Genomic DNA, 22,754 nt, shown 5'->3' with positions numbered 1-22,754 from the left:
TAGAAAGATCCCCCTGGAGAGCAGGGAAGTGACTGCAAAGGGAGAGGGTACAGGGATTATTCTACGGGTGATGTGCTGTGCCCTGGGCTGGGCGAGGAGAGGAATTCAAGTGATGCTAGGTTGGCAGAACATGGTGACCAGTGGGTCGGGGGATGCAGAGGGAGGACTTGGAGGGGCCCTGGGAGGTGAGGTCTATGCCAGTCCATGAAGAGCTATGGGGGCTCTGCTCAGCATCACCCTCACCCACAACAGGTATTGGGTGGAGCCTCTGGCAGGGGTGATCTCCCTGCAAAGGTGAGCAAAACAGCTATCTGAGGATGCCCAGGGAGGAGAGGCGGGAGGAAGGGAGAGAGGATAGATGGGAGGAGGCTCTGCACAGAGCCTGAGGACAGCCCTCACCAGGTTACAGAACACAAGGCTTGACCCCATTGGCTTCCTGTAGCTGTCCTGCCCTCCCAACTTAATGGTTTCATTTTGCATTTTATTTAAATTTCACAATGATTCTAGCAGATACTATTAGTCTATTCTGCAGCCAAATTGTCTAAGGTTTGGAGAGGTTAAGTAATGCACCAAGGTTAGGATTTGAGCCCTACCTGTCTGATTCCCCTCGAAGGGCTGTCTGATTCCTTTCTCCTCCTCTGGGATAGAGGAGGGAGACTCAGAAGGACGGGGTCTCCACCTTCAGTTTTTGCAAGACTATTGTAGAGCATTGGGATGGTGAGCACAAAGTGGGTTGAGGCCCCAGAGAAAGAGCTGAGAGCTGGGATCAACTGTGTGTGTGCGTGTGTGTGTCTGTGTGTGTGTGAGTGTGTGTGCTTGTGTGTGTCTGTGTGTGTGTGCGTGTGTGTGTCTGTGTGTGTGTGTGTGTGTGTGTGAGTGTGTGTGTCTGTGTGTGTGTGAGTGTGTGTGTGTGCGTGTGTGTGTCTGTGTGTGTGTGTGCGTGTGTGTGTGTGTCTGTGTCTGTGTGTGTGTGCGTGTGTGTGTCTGTGTGTCTGTGTGTGTGTGAGTGTGTGTGTGTGAGTGTGTGTGTCTGTGTGTGTGTGAGTTGGAGTAGGGGGCAGGGAGAAAGGAGTGGGGTGGTGGTGGCTTGTAGTGCAGCTCATGGCCACCAGGTGGTGTCCAGCCCTCGCTGTCCTCACCTCCCCAGAGGTCAGAGAAGGATATGGGGGTGGGGGGGGGGGGCGGGGGGCGGTGGTTGGTAGTCTCACTCCTGTCCATTCACCTACAGGTTGAGTATCCCTTATCCAAAATGCTTGGGGCCAGAAGTGTCTCAGATTTAAGATTTTTTTTGGATTTTAGAGTATTTGCATATACATAATGAGATATCTTGGGAATGAGACCCCAAGCTAAACAGGAAATTCATTTATGTTTTATATACACACAGCCTGAAGCAGTTTTATACAATATTTTAAATAATTTTATGCATGAAACAAAGTTTGTGCACATTGAAGCAAGTGTGGAATTTTCCACTTGTGGCATTATGTCGGTGCTAAAAAATGTTTTAGATTTTGGAGCATTTTGGATCTCAGAACTTTGCATTAGGAATTGAGGACTAAGTCTGATATTTTGTCTTACCCAAATTCCTACCTAAGAGGTCTAGGAAGTCAGGCCCTACAAACCACACATTCTCATCAGATGGGTTTTATTTGACCCTATATGTTGTGATTTACTTTTCAATCAGACTCTGGCATAACATTATGAGACAAGGAAAAAAATATTTAACCCCAAAATATATTTCCTTGCCATACCTTGAAATTGCCCTGCAAAGTCTCTTGTGGGAAAAATCCACATTCTATAGCAATTCCCCTTCCGCCTTTGTTTTCCTTCCTTTCTTTCCAGATCCAGGAGATAATCAACTAAGGAAGAGCCAGGCACCCTTTTAAGTCCGATAAGAAACAATTTACAACTTGCTCTGTCTGAAGTTTGCTATCTGAGAGCTTCCTCTGCACAATAAAACTTGGTCTCTATAATCCTTTATCTTTAAACTGAACATTCCTTTCTATCGATCCCAGGTCTTTAGACAAACTCAAACAATTGTCAACCAGAAAATGTTTAAATTTACCTATAGCCTGGAACCCCCCCGCTTTGAGTTGTTCTGCCTTTCTGAACCAAATCAATGTATTTCTTAAATGTATTTGATTGATGTCTCATATCTTCCTAAAATATATAAAACCAAGCTGTACCCCGACCACCTTGGGCACATATTCTCAGGACCTCCTGAGGGCTGTGTCACAGGCCACGGTCACTCATATTTGGCTCAGAATAAATCTCTTAAAATATTTTACAGGCTGGGTGCAGTGGCTCATGCCTGTAATCCCAACACTTTGGGAGGCCGAGGCGGGTGGATCACATGAGGTCAGGAGTTCAAGACCAGCCTGACTAACATGACGAAAACCCAGTCTCTACTAAAAAATACAAAAATTAGTTGAGTGTGGTGGCAGGTGCCTGTAATTGCAGCTACTCGGGAGGCTGAGGCAGGGAGGATTGCTTGAACCCAGGAGGTGGAGGTTGCAGTGAGCCGAGATCGCGCCACTACACTCCAGCCTGGGCGACAGAGTGAGATTCCATCTAAAGAAAAAAAAATTTTTTTTTACAGAGTTTGACTCTCCATCAACAGAATCCTGCACCTATATGACCCTCTCACACTCACAAACACAGAGGCATTCTCATGCTGACACATGCACACACACACATGCTCATTCTTTGACACACAGGCACGTTTACCTGCAGACTCCATACAGCCTATACCCTGTACAGTATACACCCATACAGACTCCACAGGGAAAATGGAAACTGTTTCTTGGAGGCCTCCAGCCTGTATAGCTGTTCTCTGAACAGAACTGAGGCCCATCAGTTCTACGTTAGTGAGATCCCTGGAGGTGGTACCTGCCTGATGAGCAGTCTCCCTCTGCAGAACGGTCCCTGGGAAGGCAGAGCCAGCCTTGCGTGTGAACAGGGATAGGCAGAAATGATGCTTCCCTCACCCCTTCTCTGTGCAGGAAATAACTACTAGAGAGCATTGCAAGGCTTGGTGCTGTGCTGGTGAGGGCGGACGGTCACGACAGGGAGTGAACCCAGGCCATGAAGGGGGCTTCCTGGAGGAGGGTGAGGTGAGGCAGATCTTGGAGTTTGGATGAGGAGGACGGGAAAGGACTTGAGGACATTGCAGATAGACCAGGAAAGCAGGCTGGGAGGTGAGGAGGTGCAGGAGGCTGTGCTTCTCGGGGCTCAGTCTCCTTGAGACGGGTGGGACTGAGGGGGTGGATTGGTTGGGGGTGTGCTGAGGAAGGATGGTGAGTAGATGCTATTTTCGTAACCTTGGTTGCAGTCTCTTGGGAGGGTGCCAGGTCCAGGCAGGTGAAGGAGTTGAAGGTCTGCTCCGAGCAGGAGCTAAGCCCTCCCCCTCTAGTCTTAGTTTTTCTGTCCATAAACTGGGATGATGAACCCCGCTGGAGGTGATGAGGGTCGGGGGCAGAGCAGAGCAGCCATTATGCTCAAGACAGGCTCTGGACTGCACCTGGGGAGAGAAGGGAGAATCAGGGTTGGGGCGGGAATGAAGGAAGGGGCATGGGAAATCAGGGGAGGAGGCAGCATGGGTGGTGTGGGAGGATCAAGGATGTCAGGGCAGGCCTCTTACCTGACTGAGGTTTGCACTCCTGAGTTCCCTGTCCTGAAACACAAAGCACGAGCTGTCCCCACACAGCGAATCCCTGCTCTTCAGCACTCTTTGCAATCCCTCTGGGCTTTCCTTTCTATCCTGGCAGGATGAGCATTGGGATTCCTCACTGGTCTTAGTTTTCCTGTCCATTAACTGGAAGGATGAGCCCACTGGAGGCTTTCAGGATGCAGAAGATGTTCTGAGAGGAAGGCTGCCCTGTGTCTGGGCAGCTGTGTGGGAATGAAGTCTGATAGACGGCACAGCCAGATTGTTCTCTGAGGGAATACCAAGATCAGTCCATACAGGAAGCAAAGCACAACATCAAGTTTGGGGACTGGTGGGTCAGATGTGAGAATGGGAGGTGTGGCAACGTCCTGCCAAGATGGCTGCCACTCTCAATCCCTAAATCACCCCTGGGAGAACTACAGAACTGATTGGGATGCATAGGATTCTAGGAAAAGACAACGGTGTTATAGCCCAATGAGTTCTTCTTGCCTGCTGCCCAGAAAGACCAATGCACTGGGAGCAGCAGGAGCTGCAGCAAAGAAAGAGTTTAATAATTGCAGGGCCAGCCAAGGACAGGAGATGTTTCTCAAATCTGCCTTCCTGAGAATTTGGAGGCTAGGGTTTATTAAGTATAGTTTGATGGGCAGGGGACTAGGAAATGGGGAATGCTGATTGGTTGGGTTGAAGAAGAAATCACAGGGGGTTGAAGCTGTCTTCTTGCACTGAGTCAGTTCCTGGGTGGGGGTCACAGGACTGGTTGAGTCAGTTTCCTGATGTAGGTTACTGGTCTGGGTGGTAACATCTGGTTCCTCAGAATGCAAGGTCTAAAAAATATCTCAAATACCAGTCTTAGGTTTTACAATAGTGGTGTTATCTATAGGAGCAACTGGGGAGGTTACAAATCTTGTGACCTTTGGCTTCATAACTTCTAAGCCATAATTCTAAACTTATGGACAATTTGTTAGTTTTATAAAGTTTTATAAAGTCAGTTTTGGTCCCCTTGCAAAAAGGGGGTTAGTTTCAGGAAGAGGCTATCATCATTTGTTGTTGTTGTTGTTGTTGTTGTTGTTGTTTGAGACGGAGTCTTGCTCTGTCGCCCAGGCTGGAGTGCAGTGGCACGATCTCGGCTCACTGCAAGCTCTGTATCCCAGGTTCATGCCATTCTCCTGCCTCAGCCTCCTGAGTAGCTGGGACTACAGGTGCCCGCCACCACGCCCAGCTAATTTTTTGTATTTTTAGCAGAAACGGGGTTTCACTGTGTTAGCCAGGATGGTCTCAATCTCCTGACCTCATGATCTGCCCGCCTCGGCCTCCCAAAGTGCTGGGATTACAGGTGTCAGCCACCACACCCGGCCTCATTTTTGTTTTAAAATTAAACTGTAAACTAAATTCCTCCCATAGTTAGCTTGGCCTGTGCCCAGGAATGAGCAGACGATGTGCTTGTGAGGTTAGAAGGAAGATGCAGTCAGCTGTGACAGATTTCTCTCACTATCATTCTCAGTTTCTCACTTAATTTTTCCACGGCAGCCTGGGGTGCACTGGGAGCAGGGAGAGATAAAAGTGAGAACTGGGTTGGAGAGGAGTGCTTGGACAGTCACTGCCTCCCGTTTCACCTGTGCACAAACTCCTGATGTGAGTTGATTCAGTGAGGAGGGGCCAGCCAGGTCCCCGTGGGCATCACCCTAGCACTTTCTCTCCCCAGTCCCTAGGATGGGTGGCTCACAATCCAGGGAGATGCCTAGGGCTGCTTCTCTTCTAGATATTCCAGTCAGAGGAGGCTCCAGCAGAAGGGAGTGTCCAGCTGTGGCTGTGGGGTGCCTGGGCCTCGCATCCTGTCCTCGCCTTGGTCAGGACCCAGCACAGATTAGGATGCTGCCTTCAGCTCATCCCCAGCACATATTACCAGTCTGAGTCACGCTGCCCTGAGGAAAACATTGGTCCACAGGTCAAAAGAATATAACTAAAAGAAAGAAAACAGGCCAGGCGCTGTGGCTCACTCCTGTAATCCCAGCACTTTGGGAGGCCGAGGTAGGCGGATCACGAGGTCAGGAGATCGAGACCACCCTGGCTAACACGATGAAACCCCATCTCTACTAAAAATACAAAAAAAAATTAACTGGATGTGGTGGCGGGTGCCTGTAGTCCCTGCTACTCAGGAGGCTGAGGCGGGAGAATGGTGTGAACCCAGGAGGCGGAGCTTGCAGCAAGCAGAGATGGTGCCACTGCACTCCAGCCTAGGCGACAGAGTGAGACTCTGTCTAAAAAAAAAAAAGAAAGAAAAAAGAAAGAAAACCAAACAACACACACAAATCAGGCAGACTTTAACAGATGGGCCCAGAATGTAAAATAAATGCTTTAAATTTCCCTAAAGAGATAAGGGAAGATATTAGCAACATGAAGTAAGAACAAGAAATCATTCAAAAAGAACCATTTGAGACCAGCCTGGGCAACATAGCAAGACCCTGTCTCTCAAAAAAAAATTACCCAAATTAGCTGGGTGTGGTAGTATACACCTGTAGTCCCAGCTCCTCAGTAGGTTGAGGTGGGAGGATCGCTTGAGCCCAGGAGGTCGAGACTGCAGTGAGCCATGATTGTGCCACTGCACTCCAGCCTGGGTAACAGAACAAGATCCTGTCTCCAAAAATACAAAACAAAAAAACAAACAAAAAAGAGCCAAGTAGAAGTATCAGGGATGAAAAGATTATAGTTGGAATAAAGAAGGGAAGAGATGAGAAGAGCAGGGAGGATTCAACTGAAGAGAGAAGTAGTGAACTTTGAGGATCAGCTGGACAAACTCTTGATAAAGGCAGTTGGAAAGGGATCAAGAAATAGAAGGTATACGAGAAAATAAAATATAAGAGATGTGGAGGATAGAAGTAGAAATGCCAACATCCAGGCAATAGATATCCCAGATGAAAGGATAAACAAATTGGAGGAAATATTTGTGGAGTGGACATAAATATACTATATTAAAAAATTGAAAGACCTAAAATTTAAAGGAATCTGAGAGTGTCAATCATGGGAGATAAGGGCAAACTTCCAACCAGATGCATTATTTCATAAATTTAACACTACCAATGCAAAGAGAAAATTCCAAAAACTTCCAGAGAGAAAATGCAGGTCACCTAAAAAGGAGAATGAACCAGGTTGTCATCAGAGTTCCTAACAGTGTTCACTGCTGGTTGGAATGGATAAAGATAGGACAGTCAAAGACTGTATATACATATCCCCTACATGCAACAGAGAATATACAATTTTCTGCACATACAGAGTATTTGAAAAATTGACCATCTGTTACAGGGATCTGCAATCCCCAGGCCATGGACCAGTCCCAGTCCCTGGCCTGATAGGAACCAGGCCATACAGCAGGAGGGGAGTGGCAGGCAAGCAAGCGAAGCTTCATCTGTATTTACAGCCTCTCTCCATTGCTCGTTAATATTACCGCCTGAGCTCCATCTCCTGTCGGATCAACAGCGGCATTAGATTCTCATAGGAATGCAAACCCTATTGCGAACTGGGCATGCGAGCGATCTAAGTTGCACACTCCTTATGAGAAGCTAATGCCTGATGATCTGTCACTGTCTCCCATCACCCCTAGGTGGAACTGTCTAGTTGTAGGAAAACAAGCTCAGGGCTCCCGCTGATTCTACATTCTGGCGAGTTGTGTAATTATTTCATTATACATTACAATGTAATAATAATAGAAATAAAGTGCACAATAAATGTAATGCGCTTGAATCATCCTGAAACCATCCCCCACTCCTGGTCCGTGGAAAAATTGTCTTCCACAAAACCAATCCCTGGTGCCAAAATGGTTGGGGACCACTGATCTATGAGACCCCACAGAAGCCTAAAGATCCCAAAGGATCAACATGACATAATGTTTTCTGACCATAATATAATAAACATAGATATTAATGGACATTAATCACAAAAGAATGGTTAAAATGTCCATATATCTGGAAGTGATGTAGTATGTTATTAAACTACTCTTAGGTTAAAAAGAAAACTATAAAGGAAATGATGAAATACTTAGAACTAGATTGTAAAAACAAATATTCACTACATACAGTATCAACATTTATCGAATAGCCAAAACAGTACTTGGTGAAATGTATATCTTTAAATTCATTTATTGGGAAACAGAACACTAAAAATGAACTAAGCATTCAACTTAAGAGGCTGGATAAAAGACAGCAAAAGAGCAAAAAGAGGAAAATTAAAATGGGGCAGAAATAAATAACCCAGAGAACATCAACAACAGCAATTAGAGATTCCCCAAACCAAAAGCTGGTTCTTTTAAAAGATTAGTAAGACTGACCTCTGATAAGACTGATCATAAAAAAAGAAAGATGTAGACATACTAAGTATAGAACAAAAGACAGACAATATTTACAGATACCAGAGGGGTTAAAAACATTAAAAAATAGTATCATTAAAAATTACAATTTAAAAGGCCGGGTGCGGTGGCTCACGCCTGTAATCCCAGCACTTTGGGAGGCCGAGGCGGGCGGATCACGAGCTCAGGAGATCGAGACCATCCTGGCTAACACGATGAAACCCCGTCTCTACTAAAAATACAAAAAATTAGCCGGGCGTGGTGGGGGGAGCCTGTAGTCCCAGCTACTCGGGAGGCTGAGGCAGGAGAATGGCGTGAACCCAGGAGGCGGAGCTTGCAGTGAGCTGAGATCGGGCCAATGCACTCCAGCCTGGGCGACAGAGCGAGACTCCATCTCAAAAAAAAAAATTACAATTTAAAAACTTGGATGAAATGGGTACATTTCTAGAAAAATATAAAATTCACACGATATAGGATTTGAATAGGTCAATGTATGTTAAAGGAATGAAATGGCAGTTAAAAACCTCCTCTCAAAGAAACTCATTTTCCAGATAGCTTTACAGATAAGTTCACTAAACTTTAAAAGTTTGAGAAGTGTCTGGTTTATATAAGTTATTCCAGAAAACAAAGCAAAGCTCCCCAGTTCATTTTATGATGTTAACCTGTTCTTGATTTTCAAACCAGATAACGCAAAATAAGATAATGCAAGATTAGTTCCGTTTCATCTAGGAGTTTAGAGCAAAAATCCTATATGTAAAATGCTAGCTAACCAGATGCAAATGAATATTTTAAAATGCATCATAATCAGATAGAAATTTTTTTCTAAAGGATGCAAGGATGGTTTCCCCTCAGAAAACCTATCCATATAATTCACAGTATTAATAGACTTATGGAGAAAATTATAGGATTATTTCAATTGGTGTAGAAAAGAGTATTTGATAAAATTGATACCTATTTGTGATTTAAAATAATTCAACGAACTGGGATTATATGGGAAATTAACTGGGAAGAGGTAATATTCCAAAACTCTCCGGTTAAGATTTTAGTCAATGGAGGAATTTTGATGTATTTCCTCTGTGAATAGAAATAAGACAGGGATGCCCATTATCACCAATCCTGTTGCACCTAGTACTAGAGGTCCCGGCCAATGCTTTAATGAAAGGAAAAGAAATAGGTGTACATTTTGGAAGGGAACCGATTAAAGTGTCTTTTTTCACAGATGATACAATTGTCTATCTAGAAGCAAATAGAATCAATAGACAAACCATTAGAACTAATAGGAGAGTTTATCAGTATTTCTGGAAATAAGATGAAAATTAATGCCATTTCTCTACAACAACCAGAACCAATTGGAAAATGTGACTCAAAAATAGTATGCCACTCACAAAAGCAATAAAAATAATAAAGCATCTTAGAAATTAATTTAGCTAAGAATAAAAATGCTATCTTTGGGACAATATCTAGACATCTGATAAGAAAAGGAGATTATTTGAATAATGAAGGATTCCATGCTCTGGATGAAATGACTTGATATTACTACAAGTTAATTCTCTTAATGTAGCAGAACAAACCACAGACAAAAACCCTCAGACACCGAGTTAAAGAAGGAGGGGCTTTATTCAGCCGGGAGCTTCGGCAAGACTCATGTCTCCAAAATCTGAGCTCCCCAAGTGAGCAATTCCTGTCCCTTTTAAGGGCTTACAACTCTAAGGGGGTCCGCAAAAGAGGGTCATGATTGATTGAGCAAGCAGGGGGTACGTGACTGGGGGTTGCATGCACTGGTAATCAGAATGGAACAGAACAGGACAGGGATTTTCACAGTGCTTTTCCATACAATGTCTGGAATTTATAGATAACATAACCAGTTAGGTCAGGGGTCGATCTTTAACCAGGCCTCAGGTGTGGCACCAGGCTGTCTGCCTGTGGATTTCATTTCTGCCTTTTAGTTTTTACTTCTTCTTTCTTTGGAGGCAGAAATTGGGCATAAGACAATATGAGGGGTGGTCTCCTCCCTTACTAAAAGTAATTTAGATATTTAATACAATCCCTATACAAATTCCTGCTGGTTTCTTGAGCAACACAATAAACTCCTATTAAGTATATATGAAAAAAAAAATCTGAATAGCAAGATAAATTTGAAAAGTGAAAGTAAAGAAGAATATGATTTTTAAGTGATATTATAATTAAAAAAAAATAGAGACGAGGTCTCACTGTTGTCCAGGCTGATCTCAAACACCTGGGCTCAAGTGGTCCTCCCGCCTCGGCCTCCCGAAGTGTTGGGATTACAGATGTGAGCCACTGCACCCAGCCAAAAGTGACATTGTAATCCATCACAAGAGTAAGAAAAAAAAGTGATATTGGTGCCAGACAGACGAAAGCGTTAATGGAACAGAGTAGAGAGCTCAGAGGGGAGCATATGTACAACTAGGAACTTCACAATACTACCCAATAAAGATGGGACTCCCACTTCTAGAGGAAAGGATGGATTGTTGGGAAAACTCACTCATAATATGCAGAAATAGAAGACTGGACCCTGCTTACCATCACACACACAGGTGGATGCCAGGCAGATTATAGACTAAACATGAAAGGTAGGAGTGTCAGGTCAACAGAAGAAAACACAGAGCATCTTTGTGTGCATGGAAGACAAACCATAAGAAAAACAATTTTTGAATTAAATTAAATTGAAATTGTGGATTTCTCTTCAGGACAGATGTCAAGGTAAGGTTAATAGAGAGCTGCTAGAAGGAGAGATGTTATTTGCAATGTTTAAAATTGACAAGAGGCTAATATCTGGAATAGATGAGAGATCCCCACAAGCCAGCAAGAAAAGGACAGTAACCCCAACAGGAAAAGCCCAGAATAAGCTATTTATGGAAGAGATGCTCAAACTCTTTGATTATCAGAGAAGCAGAAATGAAAACAAGAAGATATTTTACACCTGTTAGAGCGGCAGAAATCAAAGAGCCAGATGATGTCGATTGTTGACAGGGATCCGGGAAATGGACACTTTCACACAGTGGCCATGGGAATGTAGACTGATGCTGCACTTCTGGACAGCAACATGGCAGTACTCAGTCAAAGTGTCCAGATTCCCTAGACCAGCAGTGCCGCTCCTGGGTATATAGCCCAGGGAAATCCTCCCACAGGCTCAAAGGGCACAGGCTCAAAGGGCACAGGCTCAAAGGGCACAGGAATGAGGATGCCGGCAGAATGTACAGCATGTTGATGGGCAAAATAGGGTGTATGCACACCACAGGGTATTACTTAGCAGGTAGAAATAGTGTATAGACATACCTATAGCAGCATGAATCCTAAAAACATACAGCTGAGTGAAGAAAGGAAGAAAGAGAATGAGATCTATCATACACTACAATTTACCTAAACTAAAATATTGGGCTTCAGAATTACAGCATTCATTTTATAAGAACTCCCATTGGCAAAAGGCTCACATTAAGTACATAATTTCTTTTGAGGAGAAGAGAAGAATGGCAGGGAAGAAGGAAGATGAAAAGGAATCCATAAATAAACCATTAGCAGGACACTGGATGGGCCAATGATGGTTCCACGCTGTGAACTCAGGAGTAGGATTAGCTCAGCCCTCTGCACCTGAGGCCTGGGGAACAACTATCATAGCAACAAGAAGCACACCTGCCCCCAGTCAGCCTCCTCTGAGTTCCTTAATTGTTCTTGTTTGAGAACGCATCTGTCTCTGGAAGCAGAGCCTTTCAGAGAGTGTCTGATTCCTGGCCCATAGAAAGCCTTGCTAAATGCTTACTTAGTGAATGAAGGAGTATGTGAATGGATGAATGGGCAGATGAATAACAGTTAAAGGAGAAATGAGCTAATGATTGAATTAGTAAGTGAATTGGTGAATGAATGGATGGGCCATTGAATGAATGAGTGCATGCCAGAATGACTGAGTGAATGAATCAAGACGTTAAAGAGTGACTGGATTGGGTGAGTCAATGCACTGATGAGTGAATAGATGGGTGAATGAATGGAGAATGAATGAGGGGGCCAGGCTGCTTGTGCAGACCTTGGGGAGAGCTCACCCGACAGGCAGGCACAGTTGAGATGGTTGCAATTCTGCTTGGTGCTCTGAAGAGTTACTAGGCTGCACGCCTGCCCCATCACAGAAGAGGCTGGCAGCCACAAAACCTTATGGGGGGAAGTAGCACCTCTTGGGAAGCCTGACGGGGTATGGATGGAAGCTCCAAAGCAGGTCTGTAGGGAGAAAAATGCAGCATTCCCAAAACTGAGGACTACCCCCTGGAGGCAGCTGGAGGTGAACAGGCCCTGTTGGACAGAGGCCCCTATCCTCCCAAGCTCAAAGTGGAGGCTGTCCATCCCCAGGAATACCGCCTCCCAGGGCTCCCACAGCAATCCCTCTGCACTGCAGCAGTAGCAGGGCTCAGGTCAGGTAGAAATGCAGGGCCTCAAAGGGGAAGTGCCTCATGTAGAGCTCTCGGGAGCCTCTGCCTATCCACAAGGCCTGGCTCAGCTCTCAGTTCAGGGCGTTGGACAAGTTGGTGTTGGCCAGGACTGGGCTTGTAAGCTGGGGTGGGGCAGGGTGGATGGGATGGAATGTTGTGTGGTTGGGAGGGGAAGGGCAGAGAGGGGATAGGTCTGGTGAGTTTTTCAGCATGAGTGCTTCCAGGCCTCCCACAGCCCACATAGGCATCATCACAGGTGTCCTGAGCCAAGGTCACAATGGTGAAGCCTCAAGTGTGGGCAGGAGGGAAGGAGGGGGCCTCAGCCTGGGCTGAGCCAGGCTGTCAGCTAAGCCTATTTTGGGTGCTTTCCTGTGTTTATTTCATTTATTACTGGCAATCTCCTTATACAGATGTGGAAAAGGAAGCTTGAAGAGCCTAGGGCCACCCAGCTAGGAAGTGGTGGAGCCTGGATTCAAACTCCAAAGTGTAGAGCTCCTAGGAGCCACCGCCTATCCATCCCCAAACTCCAAAGTCCATCTTTGGCCTGAATCCTATACCCAGTTGCTACCCTGTAACAGCTCCTGAGGCCAGTTGGAGAGGGCAGCCCTCAGTCTGGGAGGGCATGTTGAGGTGAAGGTACCTGCAGCATCTGCAGCCAGGGGCTTTCTCATCTCCTCTCGGCAGTGGCTGAAGAAAAGAACAATCTCTAAAATGGAAGCCTCTCCCAAGGACGGGCAGGAATTATTGTCCCCTTTGTAGGCAAGGGAAACTGAGGCCCAGAAGCTCAGCTGGTGAAACCTCCTTCAGAGCAAATAGATCTTAAAGAGCATCTTCAGGGTCAGATGAGGAAACTGAGACCTAGAAGGAGTAGGAACTTCTAAGATCACTCAAAGATCAGAGGGAGAGCTGGTGCAGAGGGCTGAGCTAATCCTACTCCTGAGTTCACAGCGTGGAACCGTCATTGGTCCTTCCAAGCTCCTGCTCATGGTTTATTGATGGATTCCTTTTCATCCCCCTCCTCCCCTGCCATTCTTCTCTTCTCCTCAAAAGAAATTATGTACTTAAGCCAGGCGCGGTGACTCACGCCCGTAATCTCAGCACTTTGGGAGGCCGAAGTGGGCGGATCACGAGGTCAAGAGATGGAGACCATCCTGGCTAACACGGTGAAACCAGTGAAACCCTGTCGCTACTAAAAATACCAAAAAAAAAATGGCCGGGCACGGTGGCTCACGCCTGTAATCCCAGCATTTTGAGAGACCGAGGAGGGTGGATCACGAGGTCAGGAGATCGAGACCATCCTGGCTAACACAGTGAAACCCCGTCTCTATGAAAAATACAAAAAATTAGCTGGGCGTGGTGGCGGGCGCCGGTAGTCCCAGCTACTCGGGAGGCTGAGGCAGGAGAATGGCGCGAACCCGGGAGGCGGAGCTTGCAGTAAGCAGAGATCTCGCCACTGCACTCCAGCCTGGGCGGCAGAGCGAGACTCCGCCTCAAAAAAATAAAAAATAAAAATACAAAAATACAAAAAAATTAGCCAGACGTGGTGGTGGGCACCTGTAGTCCTAGCTACTCGGGAAGTTGAGGCAGGAGAATGGCGTGAACCTGGGAGGGGGAGCTTGCAGTAAGCCAAGATCACGCCACTGCACTCCAGCCTGGGTGACAGGGTAAAACTCCATCTAAAAAAAAAAATTATGTACTTAATGTCCAGCCTTTTGCTGATGGGAGTTCTTATAAAATGAATGCTGTACCAGCTCTCATTTCCTGGCCCAGGTTCTCTGCCGTGTCACAGGAATGGCAGTTTCTGTTCCAGCCTCAGGCCCCACGCTGGGCTCACCTTACAGACCAGCCCCTGGTTTATCTCCCATGAATCACTGTGCCCCTGTACCTGCCTGGTGCAGGTTAGAGCAGCCGATCCTCTTTTCTCTTCCCACCTGCCTCTGAACCATTTATCTGGCTCTCAGCTTAAACCACCTGGGCAGCGTGTGCGTGTTAGGGGCACGTAGATTCTCTTCCCAGGTAGACTGGGAGCCCCTTAAGGGCAGGAACAGATCTGCCTCAGCTCTGGTTTCCCACATCCCTGCTCAGACTATGGGATATAGTAGCTGGTCCAAACAGGTGTAATTATTGACTGAAAGTGGCCGAGTCAGGATTCAAACGCACCCAGTCATCCAAACTCAACTGAAGCCTGAAGGAGGCCCTATGAAAATCTCCAAATTCTCTCTCCAGTTCTCTCTCTAGGCAGCTTTTGCTCTCTGGCACTCCACCCTGGGTGTTCCAGCTTAGAAGCCCTCCTCAGCCTCCTAACTTCATCGCCTCAACTCAAGGAGGCTTCTGGGCTTCCCCTGGGTTCCCCCGCCTAGCCTGTGGTGTGGAAACTCTCTCCAGGCAATAAGTGGAGCACTGTGGGGCTCACCACATCTGTTTCCTACTTCTTAGAAGTCAAAGTCATTGCCTGCTATGCAATGCCTTGAAAACCTTCATTTCATAGATTTTGCCCCTTTTTTGTTTATTATTTTAGACAGGAGGGTAAATTTAGTCTTTATTAGTCTATTTTGGATGGGAGTGCATGTCTGTTTCATTAATTTGTATTGCTATAGAGTACTCCATGTTTGAATGTGAATAGACATTTGGATATGAAGCTTCTGGCTGTTGGGAACAATGTTCCTAGGAAACTCTTGTATATGTATATATGTTTTGAATATACCATTGTATGAATATATTAGAATTTATTTCTTCATTTCTATTGTTAATGCACATCTTCAAGCTTCCATCTGGGGTGATCATTCCTTTTGACCTGAAAAATACCCTTTTAGTATTTCCTTTAGTGAAGGCCTGCTGCTGGTGAATTCTGTTATTTCTGTTATTAAATGTCTGCAACAGAGCCCACCTCCTGCCCTGAAGGCAAGGTCCTCTCCCCTTCCAACTGGGTGTTTTCTCAAGAGATTGGGAGAAAGAGGCAGGCATGCACCGTGTATTTTTAATTAAAATAAAAATTTAAAAAAATTTCTTCTTTATTCTTGAAGGATATTTTTGCTGCTATTGAATTCTATGTTAGGAAGTATTTCTCTTAGCCCTTTGAAGATAACATTCTATTCTCTTTGGACTTCTATTGTTGCTTTTTTTTTGAGACAGAGTCTCACTCTGTTGCCCAGGCTGGAGTGCAGTTGCGTGATCTCGGCTCACTGCAAGCTCTGCCTCCTGGATTCACGCCATTCTCCTGCCTCAGCCTCCCGAGTAGCTGGGACTACAGGTGCCCACCACCACGCCTGGTTAATTTTTTTGTATTTTTCATAGAGATGGGGTTTCACCGTGTGTTAGCCAGGATGGTCTCGATCTCCTGATCTTGTGATCCACTCGCCTCGGCCTCCCAAAGTGCTGGGATTACAGGTGTGAGCCACTGCGCCCAGCCCCTGGACTTCTATTGTTTCTGATGAAAAGTCAGCCATCAGTCTTATTATTTCTCCCTTGAAAGTAATACATGTTTTTCTCTGGCTGCTTTGAATAGTTTATCTTTATTTTTGGTTTGCAGAAGTTTTATCACAATGTGCTTAGATGTGGTTTTCTTTGTCTTTATTCTGTTTGAGATTCATAGCATGTCTTTTTCAGTGTGGTTTGCAAATAGTATTTCTTGAATCTGTGATGATTTTGCCTTTCCTCAATCTAACTTCATCAAGTATAGATAAGTGTATTTCCCATAATTCCCAAAGCGTGGTAAGAAAGTTCTACAGAATTCTACTAAAATCCTGGGATAACAGGAAAGAAATTATGATGCAGAGATAGGGAAAATATTTTAAATTAGCCACTATATTCTTGTCTTTAGGGTTTAAACTTAACATACTTCCTTGGAAGAGAAGGGTCCCTGGTGGAAGTCTCTTTCTCTAGCTCCTGAACTATCACAAAGAATGTGTCCCTACCTGGAGTCAGGGCATTCCACCTTCTTATCTGATGCCTGGTGAGATGGAAAACTAGTTTCCCTCTGTCTCTCTAGTTTAGCATATGCCTTTCAGTCAACATTTATATTTTAATGCAGAACAAATTAGCATCTCATTGCTTAGAATTCCTTCATATCAGAATAAGATTTTGGATTTACCTTTAGACCTCCTTCATATCAGAATAAGATTTTGGATTTACTACTGAGTAATCAAAATGTCTCTCAAAATATTTGCACCAAATAATTGATCAACTTGTTACCAAAGGTAAATTCTGTTTCTATTTCTGTATCATATATATATAAGAAAAAAGGATATAAAGGAAAAAATCCCAGAAGCTTTAATATAGACATTATCCTTCCTCCAACTCCACTTTTAGCCAGTAATATTGGGATCCAATCACAATTGGATATTGATATTGATCATTGAAATATTTCTGTCACTGTGGTGGGTCAAGGCCACATTACGATAGGCTTGATGATGCAGAGAGAGGGGGACACAGAAGTTGACACTGGCAAAACAAGGAATCCACTTCATGCCAACAGTGCTGATGTGGACCCTCCCTTCAGCCCAGCAGAATAAAGGGTTGCCAGTGGGCAGCAAGGGCTCTCCTGCCCTGGTGGATTTGTTGCTGTGCTTTGACCATTTGGCTCCAAGTGTCCCTGTATGAGGGCATACTTGTATCTCTACCTCTACCAGCTTATTTGCCCTCTCAGTAGTGAACCAAAGTGGAAGCACCCTTGAACCCTGGTCTGAATCGCCATTCTTACCAATCTTTGTACCCAAGCAAACTCTCTGTGATCTGGCCCAGCTCACCGGTGCATATATTTTTCCAAAATAGCAGATACAATTACCTACTTGCCCAATCCCTTCTAGACTGCCTTCCTGTTGTAGAAGCTGGAAAACTGAAATGACATTTTCTAGGCTCCTCTACAGCTTGGGTTTCCTGTGTGACCTGAGTTCCATCAGGAAAGTGCCCCAGTCAGATGTGGAGGTGGAAGTACATCCTAGACATTGATGACTGCATGCAGGTGGATAGAATCATCTGGAAAGGAGCTGTGACAGAGGTGTCTGGGTATTTCAGGGCTGTCCGTGGAGGAGTTTCTAATATCCAGAACCTCACATAGGTGCCAAGTTACAGGTAGTGTTGTTTCCACTAGAAATTTCCGTGGCATAGTTGGGCGTTTTGGCTGGCTGCATTGTCCCTGTCCCTGTTGTCTTTGGCTGTGTAGCACTAAGCCTAGTTCTCTTCTCCTTCTACTTAAACCTGTATGGCATACACAGCTAAGAACGCTGACTGGTGCAGCTTTCTTGAAGCGCTGATCCCATTGGTTGTAATTGCCTGTCTTCTCTAATATAGCCTGGGTTCCTTGAGGGGAGAGACTAAATCTAGTTCATTTTTACGTCCTTAGCACCCAACACAGAACCTGAGATGGAGTAAGGACTCAGCAAAAATTCACTGAAAGCTTAAATGACATGTGAGTCATTTATTATTAAAAATCCAATCTGAGCGATTTCATCTACTCAGGAGCCCTGGGCTGGCCTGCAGAGCTTCAGTACTATCTCAGTGGTGATAGTCACATAAGTCACCTCATTCAACAGAAGAAAACAGTCTGCCCAGCAAAACCATGCCTGCATGACAAACAGCCAGGCCTCCCATCAATGGAAATCATGTTCACGACGGAATCCTGCTTGCATGACCGGCTGAATATGGATCAAAACAAACTGGCTTCCGGGACACTGGCAGGTTCCAGGATGCAAAACGGCATTCACTACGAGTGGGGCATATAAAAGTAGGTCAGAGAAAAAGAACGAAATTTATACTATGTTGCCATCAAATAAATTGTAAAATATCACCAATGGAAAAAAATCCTCCTTAAAGAAATGTCACCCCAAACTGCCCCTAAGCATCTGTTTTTATCTCTTCATGTGACTCCTCATCCCTGGGTCTTCCTAGTGACCAAAACACAGGCCCCCAATTTTGTTTTCTCTCTTAAGCTTTTAGTTTTCTGCGTCACTTTTCTAAGTTCTGGGATGTGCTTCCCATGGACCCTCTTGACGGCTGGCAGCTGACCGCCAAGGGAAGCATCTAGATAGTAGAATGCAGTGGTTCAGGGCGTGATCTCTAGCGTCAGGCTGCAGTGGTTCAGGGCGTGATCTCTAGCATCAGGCTGCAGTGGTTCAGGGCGTGATCTCTAGCATCAGGCAGACCTGCTTCAAGTCCCTGCTCTGCCATTTCCTTGCTGCATGGCTTTGCGTAAGGCTGTTAACTTCCCAAAGTCTGTTTCCTCATCTATAAAATGGGAATAATAATAAACATTCTTTTTTTTTTTTTTTTTTTTTTGAGACGGAGTCTTGCTCTGTCGTCCAGGCTGGAGTACAGTGGCATGATCTCGGCTCACTGCAGCCTCCGCCTCCCGGGTTCAAGCAATTCTGCCTCAGCCTCCCGAGTAGCTGGGACTATAGGCGCGTGCCGCCATGCCTGGCTATTTTTTTGTATTTTTAGTAGAGACAGGGTTTCACTATGTTGGCCAGGCAAGTCTCAAACTCCTGACCTCATGATTCTCCCGCCTCGGCCTCCCAAAGTGCTGGGATTACAGGCATGAGCCACCGCGCCGGCCATAAACCTTAAGAGATAAACAAATGACCAGCAAACATCTGAAAAAATGCTCAACATCACTAATGATCAGGGAAATGCAAATCAAAATTACAATGTGATACAATCTTATTCCTGCAAAAATGACCATGATAAAAAAATCAAAAAAGTATAGATGTTGGTGTGGATGTGGTGAAAAGCGAACACTTTTACATTGTTGGTGGGAATGTAAATTAGTAAAACCATTATGGAAAACAGTGTGGAGATTCCTTGAAGAACTAAAAGTAGAACTACCATTTGATCCAGCAATCCCACTCCTGGGGTATCTGCCCAGAGGACAAGAAGTCATTATACAAAAAAGATATTTGTACACGCATGTTTATAGCAGTACAGTTTGCAATTGCAAAAATATGGAACCAGCCCTAATGCTCATCAATCAATGAGTGGATAAAGAAATTGTGGTATGTATGTATATATAGGAATGAAATATATAGGTATGTATATATGTATGCATGTATAGGAATGAAATAATGGCATTTGCAGCAACCTGGATGGAATTGGAGACCATTATTCTAAGTGAAGTAACTCAGGAATGGAAAACCAAACATCGTATGTTCTCATTCGTAAGTGGGAGCTAAGCTATGAGGACGCAAAGGCATAAGAATGATACAATGGGCTTTGGGGACTTGGGGGAAAGGGTGGGAGGGGGTTGAGGGATAAAAGACTACACATTGGGTACAGCGTACACTGCTCGGGTGATGGGTGCACCAAAATCTCAGAAATTACCGCTAAAGAACTTATTCATGTAACCAAACACCACCTGTTCTCCTAGTGACATTTTTAAAAAATAATAAACCTTGTTAAGGCTGCTGTGAGGATATTTAAGGCATGAGAGGTTTCAGCCACTGTTAAAGCTGCACCTGTCTGAAGTGCAGGGCTTCATGAAGGTGCATTTCTCGGAATGAGGGAGCTCATTCCTCATTTTGTCTTCAGACAAAGACAGAGGGGCCAGAAGGGACTCCCAGAAAGAGGGCTTTGGCTTCAGACACAGAAGAGCAGAAGAGACTTGGGTTCAAAACAGGCAACTATAGCACTCCAGGTTGGTAGCTGTTGTGGGTTGAACTACATCCTCCAGTCTCTAGATCTGTGCAAGTCCTCACCTCCACTATCAATGAGTGTGAAATAGAGTGCTTTTTTGAAGGTGTGATCAAGTTAAGATGGATCATATTGTGGTGAGCTGTAATCCAGCATCTGGTGTAAGAAGACTTATGAGAAGAGGGAAATGACACAGAGACACAGAGAAGAAGGCCATGCGAAGATGGAGGCAGAGACTGCAGTTGTGCTACCACAAACCAAGGGACCCAAGCTAGCAATCTCTAGAGGCTGGAAGAGGCAAGGAGAGATCCCTAGAACCTTCAGAGAGAGCACGGCTGACACCACTGTGATTTCAGCTGTTCAGCCTCCAGAACTGTGAGACCATACATTTCTGTTGTTTGAAGTCACCCAGTTTGTGACAGTTAGTTCCAGCAGTCCTAGGAAACCAATACAGTGAGTGGGTCAGGGAGGGACCCCTCAGGTCACAGGACACAAATGGATGGGAGGGAGGAGGAGACTTAGCTGATGACCATCATCTTCCAGCTTGGCATCTTGGGTCCAGCTGGCAGGATAGCCCAATCCCCGAAGACCATCTGGGATGCACACACAAGAGGCTGGCCCCCTTGACTCAGGGGGGTGCAACTGCTCCATGCCATCTATGATTTATGCTCCAGACCCTCCTTCTCCAATCAGGCCATGGCTACAGCCACCTTAGACCACATCCTTCTGCAGCTCTTTCACGTTTCCTGGCCTGCTTCCCTCATTCCCTGACAGGTTGTTTCTACAGGCACTCCCATCCATCAGCCATGTGGTGTCCCTCACAGAATGCTCATTACACACCTCCCCAGCCCCAGCCCTGTGCTCACTGCTGGGGTAGAGGGGAGAGAGCATTAAGGCAGGGGTCCTGCCCTGAGGGAGCTCACAATAACTGGAATGAAATGTTAATGGATTAATTCAACACATGTTTATTGAAAACATATTATGCGCTGTTCCTGACCAGGGATTGGAAAGGCTGCAGAGGTAAACAAAACCAGACAGCAAGCCCACAGACTAGGCGAGAAACAGACACTAATCAAATAAAACCAAAGCAAAAATAAAACTGCAACTGGGCCATTAAGGAAAAGTAGGTGATGCCACAAGAGTCTATGTGAGGGGATTTGACCTAATTATGCTGGTCAGAGGGGTCACAGTAGAGGGAGAGATGCCTGGGCTAACACTTGAGGTATAAGAGGCAAAGAGGGGAAGAAACAGTTTGTGCAAGGGTCTGGAGGCAGGATGAGGCCCAACAAGAAGGAAGAACTTAAAGAAGCGTTACTAATTTATTATAAAGGATACAACTCAGGAATAGCTGAGTGGAAGAAATACGCAGGGCAAGGTATGTAGGAAGAGGAATGGAGCTTCCATGGTTGGGGTGGCTGTAGAGTATGAAAGAGAGAGGATTGTTGGTAAGATGAGGCAAGGGAGGCAGGCAGAGGCCAGGCTGCGTTAAGGAGTTTGGGCTTTATCCCAAAAGGAGTGAACATTAAGGGTTTTAAGTAGGCGGGTGACCCGGTCAGAACCTGGTGTCTGCAGCACAGAGAAGAGTCTGGAAATAGGTTCTCTGTGATGGAAAGACCAGGCAGGAAGCTCCTGCAACAGCCCAGGCGAGAACATAATCATCCCTTGGCCTGAAGCCATGGAGGAGAGCGAGAAATGCACAGATTTGAGAGATGCTCTTGGTCACGGGCTGGATATGATGTGTGGAACGGAAAGAGGGGGTCGGTGACTCTGTTTTCTGGTTTGTGTGACTGCATAAATGTCGGTGCCACTTGCTAGGAGAAGAAGCCATGAAAGAGGACCAGATCTGGGGGAGAAAATCCTGAGTTCAGACACAAGTTCTTTATAAACCATAATGGTTGCAGAAATGTCAGCTGTTACCATGTACTCATTTTAAAAATATTTAATGAATGCTTGCTATCTGTACCAGGTGCTGGAGATTAACAGGAAAGAAGTTAACATTGGATGCACAACTGTGGGAAGAGTGTAGAGAGATTAAGAGGGCACCATGGTTGATGTTCTGGGCTGGTGAACACATCGAGGTGCTCGGAGGGTGGCACACTTGGAGAGGGCATGGAAGCTCCACCCCATTCCTACATAGGATACATTTCTTTCACTTGTCTATTCCTAAGTTGTATCCTTTATGATAAATTGGATAAGAAAGAAGTTACATTTATTGATCCCTCAGGAAACACATGTTACAACTGGCTGTTTTGCATCCCGGAACCTCTTAAATGTACACCTGGATTATGGTTACTGCGATGGCCTGTTTTGATGAACTTCAGTGTAATTACCCAGAATATTGGCTTTTTTTTTTTTTTTTTTTTTTTTTTTGATGGGAGTCTTGCTCTGTCACCCAGCCTGGAGTGCCGTGGTGTGATCTCGGCTCACTGCAACTTTTGCCTCCTGGGTTCAAGCGATTCTCCTGCCTCAGTCTCCTGAGTAGCTGAGACTACAGGCGTGCGACACCATGCCTGGTTATTATTATTATTATTATTTTGTATTTTTTGTAGAGACGAGGTTTCACCATGATGGCTAGGCTGGTCTTGAACTCCTGGCCTCAAGCGAGCCGCCTGCCTTGGCCTCCCAAAGTGCTGGTATTACAGGCATGGAGCCATCGCGCCCAGCCTGGAGATTACATTTGTGAGAAAGGGGACAT

This window comes from Pongo pygmaeus, chromosome 9, assembly GCF_028885625.2.
Source record: "Pongo pygmaeus isolate AG05252 chromosome 9, NHGRI_mPonPyg2-v2.0_pri, whole genome shotgun sequence".
Lineage (NCBI taxonomy): Eukaryota > Metazoa > Chordata > Mammalia > Primates > Hominidae > Pongo > Pongo pygmaeus.
This window is presented reverse-complemented; position numbering follows the sequence as displayed.